The 24,837-nt window shown below is 43.0% G+C and overlaps 1 protein-coding gene and 1 pseudogene across 6 annotated transcripts in view; one reads left to right on the forward strand and one right to left on the reverse strand.

Annotated features, from left to right (window-relative positions):
* The window catches only part of LOC119360855, a 7,453-nt pseudogene extending 782 nt beyond the window's left edge, over positions 1-6,671 (reverse strand).
* Positions 1-7,068, forward strand: part of LOC119363588 (protein FAR1-RELATED SEQUENCE 5-like) — a 12,118-nt gene extending 5,050 nt beyond the window's left edge. Inside the window, exons 7-14 of one of the 6 annotated variants that reach the window (XM_037628962.1) lie at positions 687-1,178; positions 1,247-1,649; positions 1,761-2,051; positions 2,266-2,343; positions 2,466-2,554; positions 2,723-2,893; positions 3,104-3,261; positions 6,532-7,068. The gene's annotated coding sequence lies outside the window, so the exon portion shown is untranslated. Of the gene's footprint in view, positions 1-686; positions 1,179-1,246; positions 1,650-1,760; positions 2,052-2,209; positions 2,344-2,465; positions 2,555-2,722; positions 2,894-3,103; positions 3,262-6,531 lie in introns of all 6 variants that reach the window. The other 5 variants (XM_037628964.1, XM_037628963.1, XM_037628967.1 and 2 more) reach the window with 5 other exon arrangements.
* Positions 7,069-24,837: the final 17,769 nt, after the last annotated feature.

The following is a 24,837-nucleotide window of genomic DNA, read 5'->3' on the forward strand; positions in this document are numbered from 1 at the left end:
ATCAAGCGCAGTAAAAAAAATAGTCCATCCCGCACGCACGAGGACGAGGAAACCGGAAAACCAGCCCACGCTCCCATCTCCGCTTTGAAAAAAACCTCGCGCGCTGCGGCCTGCAGCACCACCCTCGGTGCTTGCTGTGTGACCAGGAACCGGAGACGATCAGGCACCTGATGCTCACCTGTCCATTTACCAGGCAGACATGGCATGAGGTCCTATCCTGGCTGCGTTTGCCGGCACCGACGCCCGAGCACGGCGATTCGCTCATGGACTGGTGGCTGCGCGCGAAGGAGTTCACGCCACCCACTCAACGCAAGGCGCTGAAATCCGTGGCGCTCTTGGTGCCGTGGATGACCTGGAAGCATAGGAACGCTTGCGTTTTTGACCATGTTAGCCCCTCGCTCAATGAGCTTGTTGACTCGATCAAGGACGAGGCCAGATGTTGGGCAAAGGCCGGAGCTCAAGGGCTCAGGTCGTTTTGCCATCATCGTGGGATGTCCACTGAGCCCCTGACGGCTATGTAAAACCTGCCTCCTCGGAGGATGTAAATTCCCTCTCTTTCCAATGCAATGAAACGCAAAAGCCATTTGCGTTTTCTCGAAAAAAAAAACTGAAATGAGAACCGCGACCCACGTCCTAGGCCCGATCTCCCCTAGACCTCTCATTCTTGATCCCATCTGTCTCAACAGAAAACTCGCCGCTGCCGCCGCCTATGCGCATCGTCCTTCACCCACACTGGTCGCCTGGGATACCGCCATCACCATCTGCGCAAGGACTGGGAGGTCGTGCTGGTCCGCCGCGGCGTCGAGCATGCTAGATCCTTCCTCTGCTGGATCATGGATGTTGGGGTCGCCGACGGCGAGGGGGGCGTCCAAGAGAGCGAGGGCAGCAACAGCCATGCCGCGGTCGCTATCGCCGGAGAGGAACTACCCGCATGTTGGAGGATGCGGGAATCACGTTAACTCGTAGCGCTGCCCTCGGCATCCCCACCAATGCGTTGTGCCGCATCCTCTCGCCTTCTCGTGGATGATTTTTCCCCTCGTCGCCGCCCTGCCTCCAGCACTGCAGCGGCATGTACGGGTCCTCCACCTCTAACCTCCCCCGGCGCAAGCTGAAGCGACAGCAGTGGCAGGGAGGAGCAGACCAAGCCGCCCAAGAAGCGTTGGATCAAGTCATGAAAGGTGTCGATGTATTCGTTTTGCGCCAAATTTTATTTCGTCGGTGTAACGTGAGTTCTGCTCTTTTTCAGATTGCTGGGACTGGGAGGAGCGATGCCAGTGGCGGAGACAAGCCTAGGGCAGTTGGGGCTATAGCCCTAGGCGTAATACCAATATCCTTTGTAATTCCTTTTTATACACAACATATAAAACCACTAGAGTGTATCACTCAAGCTAGCTTAGCCCTAGGCGTAATCTCATGCTAGCTTCGCCACTGAGCGATGCTGCCAGCGCATGGAGTGTGAAGCGGCTCCTGGTGTCAGGTTCAATTTCTCTGTTTTTTCTTTTGTCGGTCTCCTCCTATTTCTGTTTTTTCCTGTGGAAGTAGGGATGGCAAGGACCCAAGGACAAATGTGGGTGCCCCACTGGCAGGCGCTGGATGCGATTCTTGACAAACTGCATAAGTGCATGCTTTCACATCCTGTACAAGTTTATGTAAGTGGATTTTGTTCATGATTTGATGAGTTTGATATCTTCTACTATGATTTGACGAGTGCGACAGATGTTTGTAATACATCTTGATTGACCATGGGTGCACATGTCCAGTGAACTTACAAGGTTGCACAGCCGGTTCTTGCCGACGTGCCCTTCTCGTTGGTGCCGGCGGAACCCACAGCGTCATCAGTGTCAGGAGGAACCGGGGGAGGAAGAGAACATCAGCAGCCCCTGCAACACGGGCTCATGCAGGCTACTGCGGCGATGCCAGTGCCAAGGCGAGCGCGAGCCATGGCAGCAGCATCTCCCGGTACCTGACCAAGATCTGCCCGGCTGGCATGTTGATGGCTTCCTCTTGGACGGTGCCACAATCTCAGCTAGAGTCATAGTCTCCATACCGGGGTCAGTTTCGACCTCAGCTGTTATCTTTAACTTGTTAGTTCAATTCTATAATTTACAAACTACTTTGTCATGGCAGTCCAGTTCAAATATTATAGTATTCTGTTTATGCCATGTATACTTGTATACAGATTGAGGTGGTCCATTCATCTTTGGAACAGATTTGGCACAAATAGGTGGAATAAGAACGAATATTTCTTGTGGCTTATGATGGCAGGGTGATGGGCAGCCTTTCTTGAGGATTATTGTGACCGAAGTGACTGATTGTTGGCAGAACTTCGAAGAAATGTGTCAGGTATTGTCATACTATCAGTAGTAACTATGTTGTGATATGCAGTAGGTATAAACTGATACCCTTTCATTCTGCTCTACTAATTTACTATATTTTTACTACTTATGATGATTTGGCACAAATAGGTGGAGTAAGAACGAATATTTCTTGTGGCTTATGATGGCAGGGTGATGGGCAGCCTTTCTTGAGGATTATTGTGACCGAAATGTGTCAGGTATTGTCATACTATCAGTAGTAACTATGTCGTGATATGCAGTAGGTATAAACTGATACCCTTCATTCTGCTCTACTAATTTACTGTATTTTTACTCCTTATGATTTTTCCGAAGATACGATATTATTACTACTTATTAGGTAAAAATGTGCTATGCATTTTTTACAGATTATGAGATGCAAATTTTGCCCGATTGATGGTGTGTTTAATGATTGGAAAAATGCCGCATGGTTACATGGTGGTTATTAGTTATGGCCAGTACATGCATGATATTGGTGCAATTCTTTTTTGATCTTCCATTCCCCTTTTCACTACCTCATTGCTCCAATCAGCTGTAGGGTGAGCATCTTGAGCATGATTTTCCTTGCTTGTACTCTGCGTGCAGATTTACAATCCCGAGCTTTATAATAAAAGAAGAAATCAGTGAGCCTAGATTTATCAAATATTGGGAAAAGTATAAGTTCCTCTTCTACTTTTTGTACTGTTTTGGAACACAATTTGACATTTACTTATTTCTGATATTTTATTGTTGTGATGTTGCCAAATTAGGTCTGATTTTCTATTGTGATTCTCAAGTCTTATATTGTCCATGTCCATGTCATACAATCAGTTCCGGAACTATGTGAGTCCTCAAGGCCAAACTGCTTGAATTCTATATGAGGAAGCTCAAAAGTAATAAGGCATCCCGCAAGTTAGCAAAATTGCAGGTACGACTTACGTTGGACATGGCCTTACTTTTCATTTTTATTTTATATATAGCTCATTATTACCTCCATGCAATATTCCCTAAACTTTTATATTGTAGTTGGATTTTGGTTCATCGTGCCTCAGACTGGCATGTTATTTTATGTTTAGTAGGAGGGTTTGACATGGTAATTAAGAAATGTTTTAATGGTATTGCCTTGTGCCCTTGTTACAGTTCTAAAAAAGAAAGTGATGAATTAATTTACATTTTCTGAAATTTCTCGAGGTTGTTTTTTTATTGAATAATAGTTCTACCTTTTTAGGTGAAACTGCTGGTTCCAACTTCCAACTTGATATGCCTTCCTTTCGGTTTGGTTTACTATACTCAGCGCATAAGCATCAGAGTTTAACTCAAAGTAGGGGCCTGCTAGAGACGGAGCTTGTCGTAGAGTAGAGGGAAGGTATACTTGATCACCTTTACTATCTCACCTGTGATAGAAGTAATTGGGTTTGTTATTCTTTCTACAAGGGTATACATGTGAATCGCCGTGATCAGAAATAAAATGAGTAATAGGAACCAAGTAGAATGTACATTCTGTAGCTAGGTGGGGAACTAACACAAGGGATAGTTTACATTCAGTAGCTAGGTCAGAAATTAGCACAAGGCATAACAAATCTATCAGGTGTACAAGTTCTGAAATGTAAAGATGAGGACAGTGATTAGTCACTAGCTCGTTGTTGCTCTGTTGTGCATATGAACCACTAGATAGAGGGAAACAAAGAGCTGCCAGCCCATACTTCTCTATCTCTACTCTCTACTTCTCTACTTATATACTTATATACTTATATATATATATATATATATATATACTAATAAACCAAGTATTGCTTCTGCTCGTCCGTCTAAAACATTACCCTCGAAGTTGCTATATATTACCCGCTATGCCATCCATAAGTGAAGAAAACGATTCGTTTTTTTGTTAAGACGCCGTCGCTGTAAGTGTTTTATAAGTACGATACCCAGCCTTCCTCACATATTAGCTGGTGGCGTAGTGGCAACAGCATGTTTTCCCCACTCGGAAGACCAGGGTTCGAACCCTGCTTCCACCGTTTATTCCAACTCCTTTTTCTCACCCACCTCATCCCGCCTGAATGTCTTCATGGGCCGGTCCGCGGGGCGCGGCATCTCTATTTTTCTTCATTTCGTTTTTTGTCTTTTCTTTTCTTATTTCTGTTTTTTTACTCTTTTTTTGAATTAATTCGAGATTGACAAAATCTAAAAAGTTGCGAGTTTTGGAAAAAAAAGGTCGAGAAATCATAAAATGTCTACGAATCTTAAAAAAATTTGTGGTTTCAAAAAATGTTGGTAATTTTACAAAGATTTTGGAAAATTATAAAAAAAATACAATTTAGAAAACAATTGTCGGGAAATAAAACCATGTTCTTGATTTTGAAAAAATGATCATGTATACAAAACATATTAGAGAATCTAAAAAAATATCCATGAAATTTTAGAAAATTCTCAAAAAAATCAAGTTTTCCGCGAATTTCAATTTTTCACTAATTTAAAAAAACCATCGATTCAAAAAATATTCAGGAATTTAAAAAATATTCATGTGTTCAATAAATGTTCGTCTAAACCAAACAAATGTTTACGAATTTTAAAAAATGCCCAATTATTTAGAAAAAATGTTTGTCAATTCAAAAACTTTTTGCCGTTTTAGAAGTCTTTTATGTCTAGGTTTTGATCAGTTTTTGGAAAGTCTTTATATGTCTAGGCGTCGGGAGTAGTTCGTGGTAGATGAGATTTATTTTAAATGTTTTAAATATTTTCTTGCGCTACACAATGACAAGTGTGTCATGCGGTGGCAAGCTCATTGTGTTGGGATTTACCATGTTGAATGCATTGTGATCATGTGGACATCACGTCCATCATCAGCGAGAGTCGGAAGAAAGGTAAGTGGCAAAATGATGAGCCACCGCGTTAAAATAAAGGATGCTGATTGAGTCATACTTATTTGATCAGAGTGTAACTTTTGTATCTACCGTTGCAACGCACGGGCATTTTTACTAGTTCAGACTAAAAACCATTAGGACTAAATTTCACTGGGCCTGCCATTCAGACTGGAAGTACATTTAGGGTCTTAGCTAACCAGGAGCACAAGTGAGCACAATGATGAATTCACTTATTCTGAGAATTTTGTGATGCTTGGTGAGAATGAAAGAGGGAAAACACAGGAAGCATTTATTTTAATGGCCTGGTCAGTAAAAAATTCTCATGAAAACACACATACACATGAGCGCTATCCATAAAAGAACAAATGACAAACATCGTAAGTGTTAGCTTATCATCTCAATGGAGCTATATCAAGTGAAGTTAAACCAGGACATCAAAGCTAGAGCGAAGTGGCGGACCAGTGAAGGAAGATCAATGTTTGTCTGGTTATTGGTGGGATGAGAAATAAGATGTGTGTCAAGAAAACATAGAACCAGTGAAGCGGGACAGATACAACAATAAAACATTGTTGTGCTGCTCCGTAGCAACGCACGGGTAGTCAGCTAGTTCTAGGTAGTAGGGGAAATTGCTGCCTTCAGTAATCTTGAAGACAATGTTCTTATCTTGGTAGCTACAAGAAACCCTGTAGCAGAGAGATAACAACGAAGCTGCAACATGTCAGTTTTGTTGTTAACTCATTTTCAAGATCAGAACTAGCGTACTTTCCAGTTTTGCCTCTTTTTTTTTTCCTTTTGCCATCTGATGAAAGCAACCAAGTGTCGTGCATGCAATAATTTTAGGCAGGTTTCTTGTATTCACGCACCTCCTGTACTCAGTTCCAACACGACCAAGGGCAAGCAGCGCTTCACCACCATCCGCACTCTGAGCCATAGGCTGAGGATGAAATTAGAGCCGTCACTCAACCCTGAGTAAGTGATTACGATTGTAACACCATTTGCACAGCAGTAAGGATCTATGCACCTCACCTGTTGGATATTGGCATTCGTACCCGGAACAGAAAAATGGTGTTATGATTTACGCAACCTGGGGCACCGCCACAGATGGATCCGATAGCATGCGTTGGCACGTTGCAACCTACCCCATTCCTGTAGAGGCTTGCCGATGCAGAAACATCGAAGTTGTTAAGTGTTGCCTGAAATGTGCCACTCACATGCTCCATCTGAAAGTATTCGTCAGAAACAAGTAGTAGTATTTTCTTTTTTGACAAGATGGGACCTCCACAGTTTTAGCAGCATATCTCATATGCAATACTTACTTTCGATCCCTTTTGTATCAGATTTGGGGTAATATGCCGCTTCTGACACGGTGAAGTTTGCATCTACAAACACCATGGAGAGGAAAGGCAGCAGAAAAAACATAGATGTGAGATGACAATGAAGTGGAAGAGCCATTTGTGGTATGGGGATGCAACACCAAGTTTTGGAAATGGTGCATGCAAGAGGAAGGTGGAACCATGTACTCCCTCCGTCCCAAAATAAGTGTCAACTTTGTATTAGCTTTAGTACAAAGTTGTACTAAACTCGAGACACTTTATTTTGGGACGGAGGGAGTATATTTATAGCCGCCGTGGGTTGCTCATGAGTCAAGATTTGGAAACCTTCGGTTTTGAATGGCCGAGGTTTACAAATCCGCTGAGACATGGGATTGGAGACATTTTTCTCTCTGGTGTATATGTACCTGCAACTTCCTTGTTCATCCTATGCTGCATAAGCTGTAGTTTATGTAAAATAGTATTTTGGCCTTCTGCACCTATTTGTACTATATCTTATCCGGCCTGTTTGAAGATATTGTTCTGTGGACTGGTGGATTGGCATGTCCGGTGACTCCGTCCCAAATAGAAAGGCCATGGCCTTGCTCACAATGCTCGCATTGTGGACAATATGGAATGAAAGGAACGCAAGAGTCTTCCATCACAAGATCACCCCACCGATGATCCTTCTTGAGAATATAAAGAATGAAGCCACAAATCATCCTGGCAATTATCTTTTGACGATACCAAAGAGACCACATAAATCATAACTGTACAAAAAAATGTCACAAATCAATGGCAATCAACTGGGTGGACAACTTCTCCATGAAGAATGTAAGGGCGTAGCCTATTTAGTCTATTCTTTATTAAAAAGGGAATCAAATATCCTTTAAGGATTCCAGAATGTTTATTTTCTTGGTGAAAATCAAAGGAACACATAAACATTGTCCAAGTGATGTCAATGCAAAGTTGGAACAAAGACACCCAAAAAATAGCAGTCTTGACAGAACTGAATTAGTTTTCTTCTTGGATTCGGGCTACTTGTTATCTTCAAAATTTGAAGGCTCGATAGTTGCGGTAATGCCACCCAAGGGAGTCATAGCAGGCCCTGCCTGTGAGTAGGAAGAGTCGGAATTTCTTTGCACCATTCTTAGTTTATCTCAGCTTCTCATGGAGTGGAACTATAGTTCAGACAGACAATATCTATTGTGTATATAGTTGCAGAACTAGTCTGAGGAACTTTGTATAAGTCATGAAGAAAGCAGTAGCAATGAAATTAACACGATCATGATGCTAAGCTAACGAATGGGTCATGTACATCACATCATTCTCCTAATAATGTGATCCCGTTCATCAAATGACAACACATGTCTATGGTTAGGAAACATGACCATCTTTGATTAACGAGCTAGTCAATTAGAGGCATACTAGGGACTATATGTTTTGTCTACATATTCACACATGTACTAAGTTTCCGGTTAATACAATTCTAACATGAATAATAAACATTTGTCATGAATTAAGGAAATAAATAATAACTTTATTAATGCCTCTAGGGCATATTTCCTTCAGTCTCCCACTTGCACTAGAGTCAATAATCTAAATTACATAGTAATGATTCTAACACCCATGAAGCTTTGGTGTTGATCATGTTTTGCTCGTGGAAGAGGCTTAGTCAACAGGTCTACAACATTCAGATCCATGTGTATCTTGCAAATCTCTATGTCCCCTTCCGACACTTGATGACGGATGGAATTGAAGCGTCTCTTAATGTGCTTGGTTCTCTTGTGGAATCTGGATTTCTTTGCCAAGGAAACTGCACCATTTTTGTCACAAAAGATTTTCGTTGGACCCGATGCACTAGGTATGACACCTAGATCGGATATGAACTCATTCATCCAAACTCCTTCATTCGCTGCTTCCGAAGCAGCTATGTACTCTGCTTCACATGTAGATCTCGCCATGATGCTCTGCTTGAAACTGCACCAACTAATAGCTCCTCCATTCAATAATAATATGTATCCGGTTTGTGACTTAAGAGTCATCTGGATCAGTGTCAAAACTTGCGTCGACGTAACCATTTATGACGAGCTCTTTTTCACCTCCATAAACGAGAAACATATCCTTAGTCCTTTTCAAGTATTTCAGGATGTTCTTGACCGCTGTCCAGTGCTCCACTCCGGGATTACTTTGGTACCTCCCTGCTATGCTTATAGCAAGACATACACCAGGTCTGGTACACAACATTGCATACATGATAGAACCTATGGCTGAAGCATAGGGAATGACTTTCATTTTCTCTTTATCTTCTGCAGTGGTCGGGCATTGAGTCTGACTCAACTTCACACCTTGTAACACAGGCAAGAACCCTTTCTTTGACTGATCCATTTTGAACTTCTTCAAAACTTTATCAAGGTATGTGCTTTGTGAAAGTCCAATTAAGCGTCTTGATCTATCTCTATAGATCTTGATGCCCAATATGTAAGCAGCTTCATCGAGGTCTTTCATGGAAAAACTCTTATTCAGGTATCCCTTTATGCTATCCAGAAATTCTATATCATTTCCAATCAATAATATGTCATTGATACGTCTCCAACGTATCTATAATTTATGAAGCATTCATGTTATATTATTATCTGTTTTGGATGTTTATGGGCTTTATTATACACTTTTATATTATTTTTGGGACTAACCTATTAACCGGAGGCCCAGCCCATATTGTTGTTTTCTTGCCTATTTCAGTGTTTCGAAGAAAAGGAATATCAAACGGAGTCTAAACAGAATGAAACCTTCGGGGACGTTATTTTTGGAACGAAAGCAATCCAGGGGACTTGGAGTGCAATTCAGGGAAGCTTCGAGGAGGCCATGAGGCAGGGGGGCGCGCCCACCCCCCTGGGCGTGCCCTCCACCCTCGTGGGCCCCTCGTGGCTCCCCTGACCGACTTCTTTCGCCTATATATTCCTATGTACCCTAAAAACATCAAAGACAACAATAGATCGGGAGTTCCGCCGCCGCAAGCCTATATAGCCACCAAAAACCTCTCGGGAGCCCGTTCCGGCACCCTGCCGGAGGGGGGAACCCTCACCGGTGGCCATCTTCATCATCCCGGCACTCTCCATGACGAGGAGGGAGTAGTTCACCCTCGGGGCTGAGGGTATGTACCAATAGCTATGTGTTTGATCTCTCTCTCTCTCTCTCTCTCTCTCTCTCTCTCTCTTGTGTTCTTGAGGTGATACGATCTTGATGTATCGCGAGCTTTGATATTATAGTTGGATCTTATGATGTTTCTCCCCCTCTACTCTCTTGTAATGGATTGAGTTTTCCCTTTGAAGTTATCTTATCGGATTGAGTCTTTAAGGATTTGAGAACATTTGATGTGTGTCTTGTCGTGCTTATCTGTGATGACAAAATGGGATATTCACGTGATCCACTTGATGTATGTTTTGATGATCAACTTGCGGGTTCTGCCCATGAACCTATGCATAGGGGTTGGCACACGTTTTCGTCTTGACTCTCCGGTAGAAACTTTGGGGCACTCTTTGAAGTACTTTGTGTTGGTCGAATAGATGAATCTGAGATTGTGTGATGCAGACCGTATAATCATACCCATGGATACTTGAGGTGACAATGGAGTATCTAGGTGACATTAGGGTTTTGGTTGATTTGTGTCTTAAGGTGTTATTCTAGTATGGACTCTATGATAGATCGAACGGAGAGAATAGCTTCATGTTATTTTACTACGGACTCTTGAATAGATCGAGCAGAAAGGATAAATTTGAGGTGGTTTGACCCTACCATAATATCTTTGTTTGTTCTCCGCTATTAGTGGCTTTGGAGTGACTCTTTGTTGCATGTTGAGGGATAGTTATATGATCCAATTATGTTATTATTGTTGAGAGAATTTGCACTAGTGAAAGTATGAACCCTAGGCCTTGTTTGCTAGCATTGCAATACCGTTTGTGCTCACTTTTATCATTAGTTACCTTCTGTTTTTATAATTTCAGATTACAAAAACCTATATCTACCATCCATATTGCACTTGTATCACCATCTCTTCACCGAACTAGTGCACCTATACAATTCACCATTGTATTGGGTGTGTTGGGGACACAAGAGACTCTTTGTTATTTGGTTGCAGGGTTGCTTGAGAGAGACCATCTTCATCCTACGCCTCCCACGGATTGATAAACCTTAGGTCATCCACTTGAGGGAAATTTGCTACTGTCCTACAAACCTCTGCACTTGGAGGCCCAACAACGTCTACAAGAAGAAGGTTGTGTAGTAGACATCAAGCTCTTTTCTGGCGCCGTTGCCGGGGAGGTGAGTGCTTGAAGGTATATCTTTAGATCTTGCAATCGAATCTTTTTGTTTCTTGTTTTATCACTAGTTTAGTTTATAAAAGAAAACTACAAAAAAATTGAATTGAGTTTGCCTCATACGCTTCATCTTTTTAATATCTTTCGTGAGAATGATGGAAAGGAAAATTGTGCTCAATTTCTAGAGGAAGAATGCATTAGAATGTTTTGCACTAAATCTTTGAATGATGAGCATGATTGCAATGTTGTTAGTATGAATTCCTTGAATATCCATGATGCTAATGATATGCAAAGCCACAAGCTTGGGGATGCTATGTTTCATGAAGATGATATTTTTAGTCCCCCAAGTGTTGATGAGAATATTTATTATGATGAAAACATGCCTCCTATTTATGATGATTATATTGATGAAAGTGGGTTTGGAAGAGCGTCAACTTTAGGAAGTAATGATCCCACTATTTTGGAGGATGTTGAATATTATTGTGATAATTATGAAAGTGGATTTGGAGAGGTCATGACTTTATTTAGTGATGAATCCACTATTTCGGAAGAGGTTCCAATTGATTATAAGAACAAAGTTGCTATCTATGATGATTATTGTGATGACTTGTATGCTATTAAGAATAATTATAACCATGAAACTTGTCATCATGATTTTAGTTTTCAATTGGATTATGCCTCACATGATAATTATTTTGTTGAGTTTGCTCCCACTACTATTCATGAGAAGAAATTTGCTTATGTGGAGAGTAGTAAATTTTATATGCTTGTAGATCATGAAAAGAATGCTTTAGGTGCTGGTTATATTGTTGAATTCATTCATGATGCTACTGAAAATTATTATGGGGGAGGAACATATGCTTGTAGGAATTGCAATAATGTCAGGTTTCCTCTCTACGTGCTTAAAATCTTGAAGCTATACTTGTGTTACCTTCCTATGCTTGTTGATTATTGTTCCCATAAGTTGTTTGCTCACAAAATCCCTATGCATAGGAAGTGGGTTAGACTTAAATGTGCTAGTAATATGCTTCATGATGCTCCCGTTATGTTTCAATTCTTATCTTTTATGTGAGCATCATTGTCATCATCATGCCTAGCTAGAAAGGCATTAAAGAAAAGCGCTTGTTGGGAGACAACCCAATATTTACCCTTACTGTTTTTGTGTGTTCACATGATTATGCTACTGTAATAATCATGTTTTATAGCTTTTGTTTCAATAAAGTGCCAAGTAAGACCTTTAGGATAGCTTTTGGTGATAGTTGTGTTGATCCTGCTGAAAATCAGAAACTTTTGCACCCAGTAAATTAGTTTTGATAATTCACAGAAACGTGATTATGATCTGATTCTTTTTTATCTGGATTGGTACACAAATTTCTTAGAACTTTCTAATTTGGTAGAATTTTTGGAGTTCCAGAAGTATGCGTTTGATACAAATTACTATAGATTGTTCTGTTTTTGACAGATTCTGTTTTCTATGTGTTGTTTACTTATTTTGATGAATCTATGAGTAGTATCGAAGGGTATGAACCATAGATAAGTTGGAGTACAGTAGATATTACACCAATATGAATTTAGAATGAGTTCATTACAGTACCTAAGTGGTGGTTTTATTACACTAACGGAGCTTACGAGTTTTCTGTTGAGTTTTGTGTTGTGAAGTTTTCAAGTTTTGGGTAAAGATTCGATGGACTATGGAATAAAGAGTGGCAAGAACCTAAGCTTGTGGATGCCCAAGGGACCCCAAGGTAATATTCAAGGATGACCAAGTGCCTAAGCTTGGGGATGCCCCGGATGGCATCCCCTCTTTCGTCTTCATCCATCGGTAACTTTACTTGGAGCTATATTTTTATTCACCACAAGATATGTGTTTTGCTTGGAGTGTCATTTTATTTTGTTAGTATTTGCTTGATGTTATTTAGAATAATGTTTTGCATCTACATTTTCAATAAAAATGTCAAGGATAGCCTTTATCATGCTTATTTTGCCAGTATACATGTTGCTGTTTGAAAACAGAAAGTTTACCGCTGTTGCAAAAATTCCCTAGAAAAGTCAGAGAATGATATAATGTTGAAACTTTTTGCATATTGAGATATGATAAATCTTCTACAATGTAGTATTTTTCTCATAATTTTTGGAGTTAGGGAAGTATGATGAATCTTGCATTCTTTACAGACTATACTGTTTTGGCAGATTGCTGTTATGTTTGCATTGTTTGCATATGTTTGCTTGTTTAATGATTCTATTTGAGGATATGAGTATTAAATATGCAGAGACATTTAGTATGCAATGTTGAATAATAATTTTAGTGATTTGCTACAGTAGAGAATGATAAGTTTTTGCATTGGTTTATACTAACCTATCTCACGAGTTCTTGTTGTGTTTGGTGTGGATGAAGCTTTTGAGATTTAGGAAACCGAGATATAAAAGGAATTAAGGAGACACAAAAGCTCAAGCTTGGGGATGCCCAAGGCACCCCAAGATAATATTTCAAGAAGTCTCAAGCATCCAAGCTTGAGGATGCCTCGGTAGGCATCCCACCTTTCTCCTTCAACAATTATCGGTTAGTATCGGTTGAGCCTAATTTTTTGCTTCTTCACATGAGTCGTGCTATCCTTGCAATGCCATTTTATTTTGCTTTGCTTGATGTTTGAATCAAATACCAAGATCTGAAATTCTTAAATGAGAGAGAGTCTTCACATAGTTACACAATTATTTAGCTACTCATTGATCTTCACTTATATCTTTTTGGAGTAGTTTTTCATTTACTTGTGTGCTTCACTTATATCCTATGAGTAAATGGTTGAATGAGTTGAATGTCATAAATCTGAAATTATATATGTTCATATGCTTACCCCGGTGGGAGTAATGACTTCACATCTAAGAAGTAGAGGTTGTAAATTTATTGAAGGTTAGCAAGCATTGTATTGCTCGCTTGAACAATTCATGAAAGAATATTGAAGGGAGAGATTTCACATATAAATATACTATCTTAGACATCTTCTATGGTTGTGAGCCCCATTAATTATTTCCAAACCTGAACAAATTAGTTGAAGTTGGACAAGGAAGACAACGTAATGAGTTATGTTTGGGTGTATTTGTATAGAAGTTATATTGTTATAGATCCTCCAACATGTGGTGCTTGCTTTTTAGAATCCTTTGCTAGCCAAAATATCTGTACTAAGCGGGAATACTGCTTGTGCATCCAAATTCCTTGAACCAAGTTTCTTCCATGAGTGTCCACCATACCTACCTTTATGCGGTATTTACCTGCCGTTCCAAGTAAATTTGCATGTGCCAAACTCTAAACCTTCAACTAATAATTTGTCTTCTATGCCCGAATTGCTCATGTAGCGACTAGGGGCTGCCAGTATCTTCCATGCTAGGTGGGTTATTCTCAAGATGAGTGGATTCCTGTCACACCCTGATTTTCATGGCACAACACTTAAGATGATCAATCATGATAAAATGTGGTTTGACAAAAACTTTTGCATTATTTGACTTTTTTTGAGTTGGTTTTCTCTCTGTGTTTTCAAGTGCTCTTAAAGGTCAACATAGTTTCACCTTTTATACGTCTGCCCAATGATCATACCATGTGTATAGTACAACATAGTATTTTCTTACAAAAATAATTTTGCCAAATGGTATTTTCAAAAATTAGTTTTTTCAAAAACCCCTGAGTTGAGGTTTGCACTACAAGTACTTGACTTGGGGTGTGAAAAAACATTCAAAAGGTATATTTGAATCCTATTAGATGTAGGACTCCCATAAACCGCAAAAATATATTTTTAAAAGTTATTTTCCTATTTTATTTAAAAGCTTTTTCTTAAGGCCAGAAATGGTCTTTAATAGGGAAACATTATTTAATTGTTTTAAAAATATTTGACAAAAATCAGGGAAACTCAGTGGACATATATTGTCCATATATAAGAGTTTCAACACATGGTCATGTTCATAATATTGGTCAAATTCCTCAAAAACCCTTTTTGGATATTTCAAGCTTTTGGAATATTTACAAAGGAAATATTCTCCAAAAATTCCAAGAAAATTCTATCATGTTACATATGACATGTTTGATGATCTTGACAAGTATCATGTCATGGAGAATAGTATAACCCCATGAAATCGCCTCAAAACCATTTCTGTCCATTTTGAAGTTTGAGCAACTTTACATTACCAAATATGTCCAAATGTTCTCAAACCTTGTGAACATGCTCAAATGGTCTAATCATTCATCTAGACCAAATGGCACAAGTTGGAGAAAATGTTATATTGATCAAAGTGCCCCAAAACCCTTCCTGTCCAGAACCAAATTTGAACAACTCTACATTGGAAACTTTCTCCTTTTGATCTCAACTTTGTGGACATGTTCATAACCTCAAATGATGACACTACACCAAGTGGTGCATCAAGGAGAACATATTTGCATGGATAAATCTTGGAAAGTCCATTTCTGCTGATTTATAGGGTTTACAAAAGTTGCATTGGCAACTTTGCCCAAATGGACTCAACCTTGGTGGAACCTATTATTATCTCATGCCATTTGACCCTGTCAAGCCTCATGACAAGAGTTCATCTTCTTGCCCAAACCAGCAACAAACACCTTCTGTCATTTTACTAAAAACCCTGTTTGGGGCTCTTCCACTAATCTCCATGAGCTCCACTTTTTGCCACAACCCCTCCTAGTCCCCTTTCACCTCCAGTAACAATGGAAAACCCACAGCTCAATTATTGGATGGGTAAAACCCCATTTTCCCTCCCTGGACAACAACTTCTCTCTCCTTTCTCACCTCCCTCCTCACTCCAGTGGCCACCCAGGGCATCCAAGGCCATCTCCTACTTCTTTACTCCCCCCTAGAGCTACCAGACACCTTTGGTCGTGACTACATGCATAGAAAATGGCCATGCCGGCCATTTGGGCGCTCTGGAGTGCGCTACAGTGCGCTCCCGCACTGTAGCCGCCCCCTGCCAACCACCTCCGGCTACCTCGGGCCTCCCCAGTGCGCTCGATGATGCGCCTCGATGTCTGCAACATGCCATGCCTCTGCCCCCTCCTCCTTCTCCCTCCTCTTGCCCCAGCTCGCACGCGCGCCGGCCGCCCGAACGCACCCGTGAGCACACTCACACGTGCGGTGCCCCTGGCCCTCCTCCTGCTCTCTTCCTTCACCCGCTCGCTCTGGACCTACCCCACGAGCACCCCAGACACGCTCAAACAGGCCCCTGTGACCCATGGCGATGGCAACGAGCTCGTCGGCGCACGAGTCCACGGTGGACCATCGTGCGGCTATATAAGGCCACCCCGTGCCATTTTCTCCACACCGCTCGCCCTCTCCACCACCAAAACACTCCCCTGCATCCCCAGTTCCTCACCAGAGCCGCCCGAGCTCGAGATCGAGCTCGAGCTCCGCCGCTTCGGCTCGCCGGAGTTCGCGAGGTACAGGCCTCCCCCGCTCCTCCTCTGCTCCAATATGAAACCGCCTCCTCCCACTGATCATTTTCCCTCTCTCCCCTGCCTCGTTTGCAGTCGGAGTCGCCCGGAACGACCACCACCCGACGCTCCTCCATCGTGCCTCCTCGTCGCCGGCGAACCAGGCCACCCCGGCAACCGCAACCACCTCCACCCGAACGGCGACACGACTCTGAGCTCAGCCGTGCCCTCGCCCGACCTCGTCGTGCCCTGCATCGACGCCGGTGAGCCCGCCGACCCTCTGTCGCAGGGTTAGGGATGACAGGCGGGCCCCGCCTGTCAGCCTCTCCCCTCCATCGCCCCCCCTCTCTCTCGCTGACGCCTGGGCCCCGCTCGTCACGTTTAAACATGGCGCGCGCGCATGCACCAGTGCGCTGGGCCGCCTCTCTAGCTGGGCCTGCTGTGCTGCGGCTGTTCTGGCCCAGCAGGCACAGTGCTCCTTTTCCTTTTTCTTTTTGTCAAACTTGCAAAAAATCCACAGGATAAAATAATTGTCCAAATAAATTAATTCCAACTCCTAAATTTCTAAAGTATTGCAACCTATTTAATGGTGCAACTTTCATTCAAATCCAACAACATTTTCTTCACTGTAAATATTTAAATGTGATTTTAAGCATTTAAATATAACTTTGTAAATCCATTTCTTCTATTCTGCTACTCCAAATCCAAAACTAGGAATTTTCCCCTTCTTAGTTTTCACCCTAGTATTTAACAAAAATAGGTTGACATTTTTTTGAGCACTTTGGTTTTTCTGTTTTACTATTGCCTTATTTTCTCGTTATTTTCTTGCGACGATTAGATCCCGTACTAGATGAAGTTGCTGAAGAAGAAGAAGGAGAAGGATTTGAAGAACTTGAAGACCAAGGCAAGCAGCCCTTTGACCATGTCTAAGAAACCCTTTTTGTGCATGTCATATGGCACTTCTATTGCTTGCATCAAAGTCATGATAAAATGGTGACCACTTGAGGTGGTTTGCCACCGTTGCTTTTCTCGTTGACACTTGCATGATGCATGACCCTACCTTTCTATGAGGGTTATGCCGGTGGGAGTAGATAGGATGCTAAAGTAGTGCTACGCAAAAAGGGACGGGAATATGCATGGTGATGGAGACAAAGTATTTTCAAAAGACTTTTCGAAAACCCCATCGGGTGCCACTTATGCCCGGGGGAGATGATGAGTTGGGTAACCACTTGATGACGAAGTGGTGTATCGAGGCAAGTGTGTGTGTTGTTTCCAAAACGGATTGGTTTAAGTTGCAACCGTTATTCCAACCTTACATGCGCAACCACTCTACCCTTATATGGGAAAGGGCATTATTGATTACCTAGGCCGATACTAGCTTGGAGCCCGCATTACTAGTGACGGGGGAGAGTTGGTGCTCTCTCTCGGGATGGGGTCATGCCAGGTAGGGCGGCCATGACTGTTTTTACAGGGCACCGGATACACCGTTGCGTCCCCTCTCGGATGTTACGATCTCGAGTGAGTCTCGTATGATGTACATCGTGAGGATACGGAACAACAAGTGGACTCCTTGTTAGTGTCGTCTAGGGAAAGATGGTGATCGGGTGCTTACCCCGGGTACTTGAGGTATCGCGGGTCGTGGATGACACGGAAGTTCCCCGGATCTTGTGGGTAAAGTGTGCAACCTCTGCAAAGTGTAAAACTATTCGAATAGCCGTGTCCACGGTCAAGGACAGTTGGGTAACCGCTCTTGGGCTACTTCCACATGTTTACAAACCAGTGTGTGTTTGGATAATTGGGAAGGTCTAGTCGGGTCAAGTCAAAGGACTTGACATGATTGAGTTGGGTTGATGCCTCTCTATTTATGTTGATATCTGTAACCTGTCCTCATGGTTACTTGAATTCTCCTGATGCATGTCTTACAAGTTGTTGAACATGTCATTGCACTCAAAACTAGCTTTCTGCAAAAAATTACCTATATCATGCATTGTTGTGCCTTGTTCCAATCATGGGTTGCTTGCGAGTACATTCAAAGTACTCATTGGCTTGCCACTGGTTATTTAATTGGCCAGGCATGGAAGAAACCGGAGTTCGAATAAGAGTTCTTTGGAGACGAACATGCGAACTAGGACGTTTCCCAGTCAGAATGCATGTAGGGTTAAGGCAGATGACATGGGTTCTACTTATCAACGAAGATTTCCGCTGCTTGTGTTTCATTTGATATTCAGCCCTTAAGGCTTTATCAATGTAATGTTGGAAATATGCCCTAGAGGCAATAATAAAAGTATTATTATATTTCAATGTTCATGATAAATGTCTTTTATTCATGCTATAACTGTATTATCCGGAAATCGTAATACACGTGTGAATACTTAGACCACAATATGTCCCCGGTGAGCCTCTAGTTGACCAGCTCGTTGTGATCAACAGATAGTCATGGTTTCCTGACTATGGACATTGGATGTCGTTGATAACGGGATCACATCATTAGGAGAATGATGTGATGGACAAGACCCAATCCTAAGCATAGCATAAAAGATCGTGTAGTTCGTTTTGCTAGAGCTTTGCCAATGTCAAGTATCTCTTCCTTAGACCATGAGATCGTGTAACTCCTGGATACCGTAAGAGTGCCTTGGGTGTATCAAACGTCACAACATAACTGGGTGACTATAAAGGTGCATTACAGGTATCTCCTAAAGTAGCTGTTGGGTTGACACGGATCGAGACTGGGATTTGTCACTCCGTATGACGGAGAGGTATCTCTGGGCCCACTCAGTAATGCATCATCATTATGAGCTCAATGTGACCAAGGTGTTGGACACGGGATCATGCATTACGGTACGAGTAAAGTGACTTGCCGGTAACGAGACTGAACAAGGTATTGGGATACCGACGATCGAGTCTCGGGCAAGTAACGTACCGATTGACAAAGGGAATTGCATACAGGGTTTGATCGAATCCTCGACATAGTGGTTCATCCGATGACAACATCGAGGAGCATGTGGGAGCCATCATGGGTATCCAGATCCCGCTGTTGGTTATTGACTGAGAGCGTCTCGGTCATGTCTGCATGTCTCCCGAACCCGTAGGGTCTACACACTTAAGGTTCGGTGACGCTAGGGTTATTAGGAAGACTAGTATGTGACTACCGAATGTTGTTCGGAGTCCCGGATGGGATCCTGGACGTCACGAGGAGATCCGGAATGGTCCGGAGGTAAAGATTTATATATGGGAAGTTGTCAAACGGACACCGGGAAGTTTCGGGGTCATACCGGTATTGTACCGGGGCCACCGAAGGGTTCCGGGGGTCCACCGGGAGGGGCCACCCCTCCCGGGGGGCCACATGGGCTGCGTGGGGCAGGGAGCCAGCCCCTGGTGGGCTGGCCGCACCCCCCTCCCTTGGGCCCATGCGCCTAGGGTTGAGGGGGAACCCTAGAGGGGGCGCCCCCCTTGACTTGGGGGGCAAGCCACCCTCTCCCCTCTCCCCTAGGCCGCCGCACCCCCCCCTAGATGGGTTCTAGGGGGCCGGCCCCCTTCTCCCTTCCCCCTATAAATAGAGGGGTGAGGGGAGGGCAGCCGCACCACCCTCCAAGGCGCAGCCCTCCCCTCCCCAACACCTCTCCTCCTCCGTTGTGTGCTTGGCGAAGCCCTGTCGGAGTACTGCCTCTCCACCATCACCACGCCGTCGTGCTGCCGGTGGAGCTGTCTTCCTCAACCTCTCCTTCCCCCTTGCTGGATCAAGAAGGAGGAGACGTCTTCCGTCCTGTACGTGTGTTGAACGCGGAGGTGCTGTCCGTTCAGCACTTGGTCATCGGTGATTCGAATCACGTCGAGTACGACTACATCATCACCTTGCAAGCTTCCGCAGGCGATCTACAAGTGGTATGTAGATGCAAACTCTCTCCCTTGACTCGTTGCTTAGATGAACTCATAGATGGATCTTGGTGAAACCGTAGGAAAAATTTTAATTTTCTGCAACGTTCCCCAACAGTGGCATCATGAGCTAGGTCTATGCGTAGTTCTCTTTGCACGAGTAGAACACAATTTTGTTGTGGGCGTGGATTTTGTCATCTTACTTGCCTCTACTAGTCTTTTCTTGCTCAACGGTATTGTGGGATGAAGCGGCCCGGACCAACCTTACACGTACGCTTACGTGAGACCGGTTCCACCGACTGACATGCACTAGTTGCATAAGGTGGCTGGCGGGTGTCTGTCTCTCCCACTTTAGTTGGAGCGGAATCGATGAACAGGGCCCTTATGAAGGGTAAATAGAAGTTGACAAAATCACGTTGTGGTGATTCGTAGGTAAGAAAACGTTCTTTCTAGAACCCAATTGCAACCACGTAAAAGATGCAACAACAAATTAGAGGACGTCTAACTTGTTTTTGCAGCGATTGATCATGTGATGTGATATGGCCAGAAGTTGTGATGAATGATGAATTGTGATGTATGAGATCATGTTCTTTGTAATAGGATTCACGACTTGCATGTCGATGACTATGACAACCGGCAGGAGCCATAGGAGTTGTCTTTATTTTTTGTATGACCTGCGTGTCATTGAATAACGTCATGTAAACTACTTTACTTTATTGCTAAACGTTAGTCATAGAAGTAGAAGTAGTCGTTGGCGTGACAACTTCATGAAGACACGATGATGGAGATCATGGTGTCAAGCCGGTGACAAGATGATCATGGAGCCCCGAAGATGAAGATCAATGGAGCTATATGATATTGGCCATATCATGTCACAACTATATAATTGCATGTGATGTTTATTATGTTTATGCATCTTGTTTACTTAGGACGACGGTAGTAAATAAGATGATCCCTTATAAAAAATTTCAAGAAGTGTTCTCCCCTAACTGTGCACCGTTGCTACAGTTCGTCGCTTCTAAGCACCACGTGATGATCGGGTGTGATGGATTCTTACGTTCACATACAACGGGTGTAAGACAGTTTTACACAGCGAAAACACTTAGGGTTAACTTGACGAGCCTAGCATGTGCAGACATGGCCTCGGAACACGGAGACCGAAAGGTCGAACACGAGTCGTATGGAAGATACGATCAACATGAGAATGTTCACCGACGATGACTAGTCCGTCTCACATGATGATCGGACACGGGCTAGTCGACTCGGATCGTGTAACACTTAGATGACTAGAGGGATGTCTAATCTAAGTGGGAGTTCATAATTTGATTAGAACTTTATTATCATGAACTTAGTCTAAAACCTTTGCAAATATGTCTTGTAGATCAATGGCCAACGCTAATGTCAACATGAACTTCAACGCGTTCCTAGAGAAAACCAAGCTGAAAGATGATGGCAGCAACTATACGGACTGGGTCCGGAACCTGAGGATCATCCTCATAGCTGCCAGGAAACAATATGTCCTAGAAGGACCGCTAGGTGACGCTCCCGTCCCAGAGAACCAAGACATTATGAATGCTTGGCAGTCTCGTGCTGATGATTACTCCCTCGTTCAGTGCGGCATGCTTTACAGCTTAGAACCGGGGCTCCAAAAGCGTTTTGAGCACCACAGAGCATATGAGATGTTCGAAGAGCTGAAACTAGTTTTTCAAGCTCATGCCCGGGTCGAGAGATATGATGTCTCCGACAAGTTCTACAGTTGTAAGATGGAGGAAAACAGTTCTGTCAGTGAGCACATCCTGAAGATGTCTGGGTTACACAACCGTATGACCCAGCTGAACATTAACCTCCCAGATGAGGCGGTCATTGACAGAATCCTCCAGTCGCTCCCACCGAGCTACAAGAGCTTTGTGATGAACTACAACATGCAGGGGATGGAAAAGACCATTCCTGAAGTGTTCTCGATGCTGAAGTCAGCAGAGGCTGAAATCAAGAAAGAACATCAAGTGTTGATGGTCTTCTTGAACATCAAGTGTTGATGGTCAATAAGACCACTAAGTTCAAGAAGGGCAAGGGTAAGAAGAACTTCAAGAAGGACGGCAAAGATGTTGCCGCGCCTGGTAAGCCAGTTACCGGGAAGAAGTCAAAGAATGGACCTAAGCCTGAGACTGAGTGCTTTTATTGCAAGGGGAAGGGTCACTGGAAGCGGAACTGCCCCAAATACTTAGCGGATAAGAAGGCCGGCAACACCAAAGGTATATTTGATATACATGTGATTGATGTGTACCTTACCAGTACTCGTAGTAACTCCTGGGTATTTGATACCGGTGCCGTTGCTCATATTTGTAACTCACAGCAGGAGCTGCGGAATAAACGGAGACTGGCGAAGGATGAGGTGACGATGCGCGTCGGGAATGGTTCCAGAGTCGATGTGATAGCCGTCGGCACGCTGCCTCTACATTTACCTACGGGATTAGTTTTGAACCTTAATAATTGTTATTTAGTGCCAAGTTTGAGCATGAACATTGTATCTGGATCTCGTTTAATACGAGATGGCTACTCATTTAAGTCCGAGAATAATGGTTGTTCGATTTATATGAGAGATATGTTTTATGGTCATGCTCCGATGGTCAATGGTTTATTCTTAATGAATCTCGAGCGTAATATTACACATGTTCATAGTGTAGATGCCAAAAGATTTAAAGTTGATAACGATAGTCCCGCATACTTGTGGCACTGCTGCCTTGGTCACATTGGTGTCAAGCGCATGAAGAAGCTCCATGCCGATGGACTTTTGGAGTCTCTTGATTATGAATCGTTTGACACGTGCGAACCATGCCTTTTGGGCAAAATGACCAAGACTCCGTTCTCCGGAACAATGGAGCGAGCAACCAACTTGTTGGAAATCATACATACCGATGTGTGCGGTCCAATGAGCGTTGAGGCTCGCGGAGGATATCGTTATGTTCTCACTCTCACTGATGACTTGAGTAGATATGGGTATGTCTACTTAATGAAACACAAGTCTGAGACCTTTGAAAAGTTCAAGGAATTTCAGAATGAGGTAGAGAATCAACGTGACCGAAAGATAAAATTCTTACGATCAGATCGTGGAGGAGAATACTTAAGTCACGAATTTGGTACACACTTAAGGAAATGTGGAATCATTTCACAACTCACGCCGCCTGGAACACCTCAGCGAAACGGTGTGTCCGAACGTCGTAATCGCACCCTATTGGATATGGTGCGGTCTATGATGTCTCTTACCGATTTACCGCTATCATTTTGGGGATACGCTCTAGAGACAGCTACATTCACTTTAAATAGGGCACCGTCTAAATCCGTTGAGACGACACCGTATGAATTATGGTTTGGAAAGAAACCTAAGCTGTCGTTTCTAAAAGTTTGGGGATGCGATGCTTATGTCAAGAAACTTCAACCTGAAAAGCTCGAACCCAAGTCGGAAAAATGCGTTTTCATAGGATACCCTAAGGAAACTATAGAGTATACCTTCTACTTAAGATCCGAAGGCAAGATCTTTGTAGCCAAGAACGGATGCTTTCTGGAAAAAGAGTTTCTCTCGAAAGAAGTAAGTGGGAGGAAAGTAGAACTCGATGAAGTACTACCTCTTGAGCGGGAAAGTGGCGCAGCACAGGAAACCGTTCCTGTCATGCCCACACCAACTGAAGAGGAAAACAATGATGATGATCAAGGTACTTCGGATCAAGTTACTGCTGAACTTCGTAGGTCCACAAGGACACGTTCCGCACCAGAGTGGTACGGCAACCCTGTCCTGGAAATCATGTTGTTAGACAACAATGAACCTTCGAACTATGAAGAAGCAATGGCGGGCCCGGATTCCAACAAATGGCTTGAAGCCATGAAATCCGAGATAGAATCCATGTATGAAAACAAAGTATGGACTTTGACAGACTTGCCCGATGATCGGCGAGCGATAGAAAACAAATGGATCTTTAAGAAGAAGACGGACGCGGATGGTAATGTTACCATCTATAAGGCTCGACTTGTCGCTAAGGGTTATCGACAAGTTCAAGGGATTGACTACGACGAGACTTTCTCTCCCGTAGCGAAGCTGAAGTCCGTCCGAATCATGTTAGCAATTTCCGCATACTATGATTATGAGATATGGCAAATGGACGTCAAAACGGCATTCCTTAACGGACATCTTAAGGAAGAACTGTATATGATGCAGCCGGAAGGTTTTGTCGATCCTCGGAACGCTAACAAAGTATGCAAGCTCCAGCGATCCATTTATGGACTGGTGCAAGCATCTCGGAGTTGGAACATTCGCTTTGATGAGATGATCAAAGCGTTTGGGTTTATGCAGACTTATGGAGAAGCCTGCGTTTACAACAAAGTGAGTGGGAGCTCTGTAGCATTTCTCATATTATATGTAGACGACATACTCTTGATGGGAAATAATATAGAATTTCTGGACAGCATTAAGGCCTACTTGAATAAGTGTTTTTCAATGAAGGACCTTGGAGAAGCTGCTTATATATTAGGCATCAAGATCTATAGAGATAGATCGAGACGCCTCATAGGTCTTTCACAAAGCACATACCTTGATAAGATTTTGAAGAAGTTCAAAATGGATCAGTCCAAGAAGGGGTTCTTGCCTATGTTACAAGGTGTGAGATTGAGCTCGGCTCAGTCACCGACCACGGCAAAAGATAAAGAAGAGATGAGTGTCATCCCCTA

This window comes from Triticum dicoccoides, chromosome 2B, assembly GCF_002162155.2.
Source record: "Triticum dicoccoides isolate Atlit2015 ecotype Zavitan chromosome 2B, WEW_v2.0, whole genome shotgun sequence".
NCBI lineage: Eukaryota > Viridiplantae > Streptophyta > Magnoliopsida > Poales > Poaceae > Triticum > Triticum dicoccoides.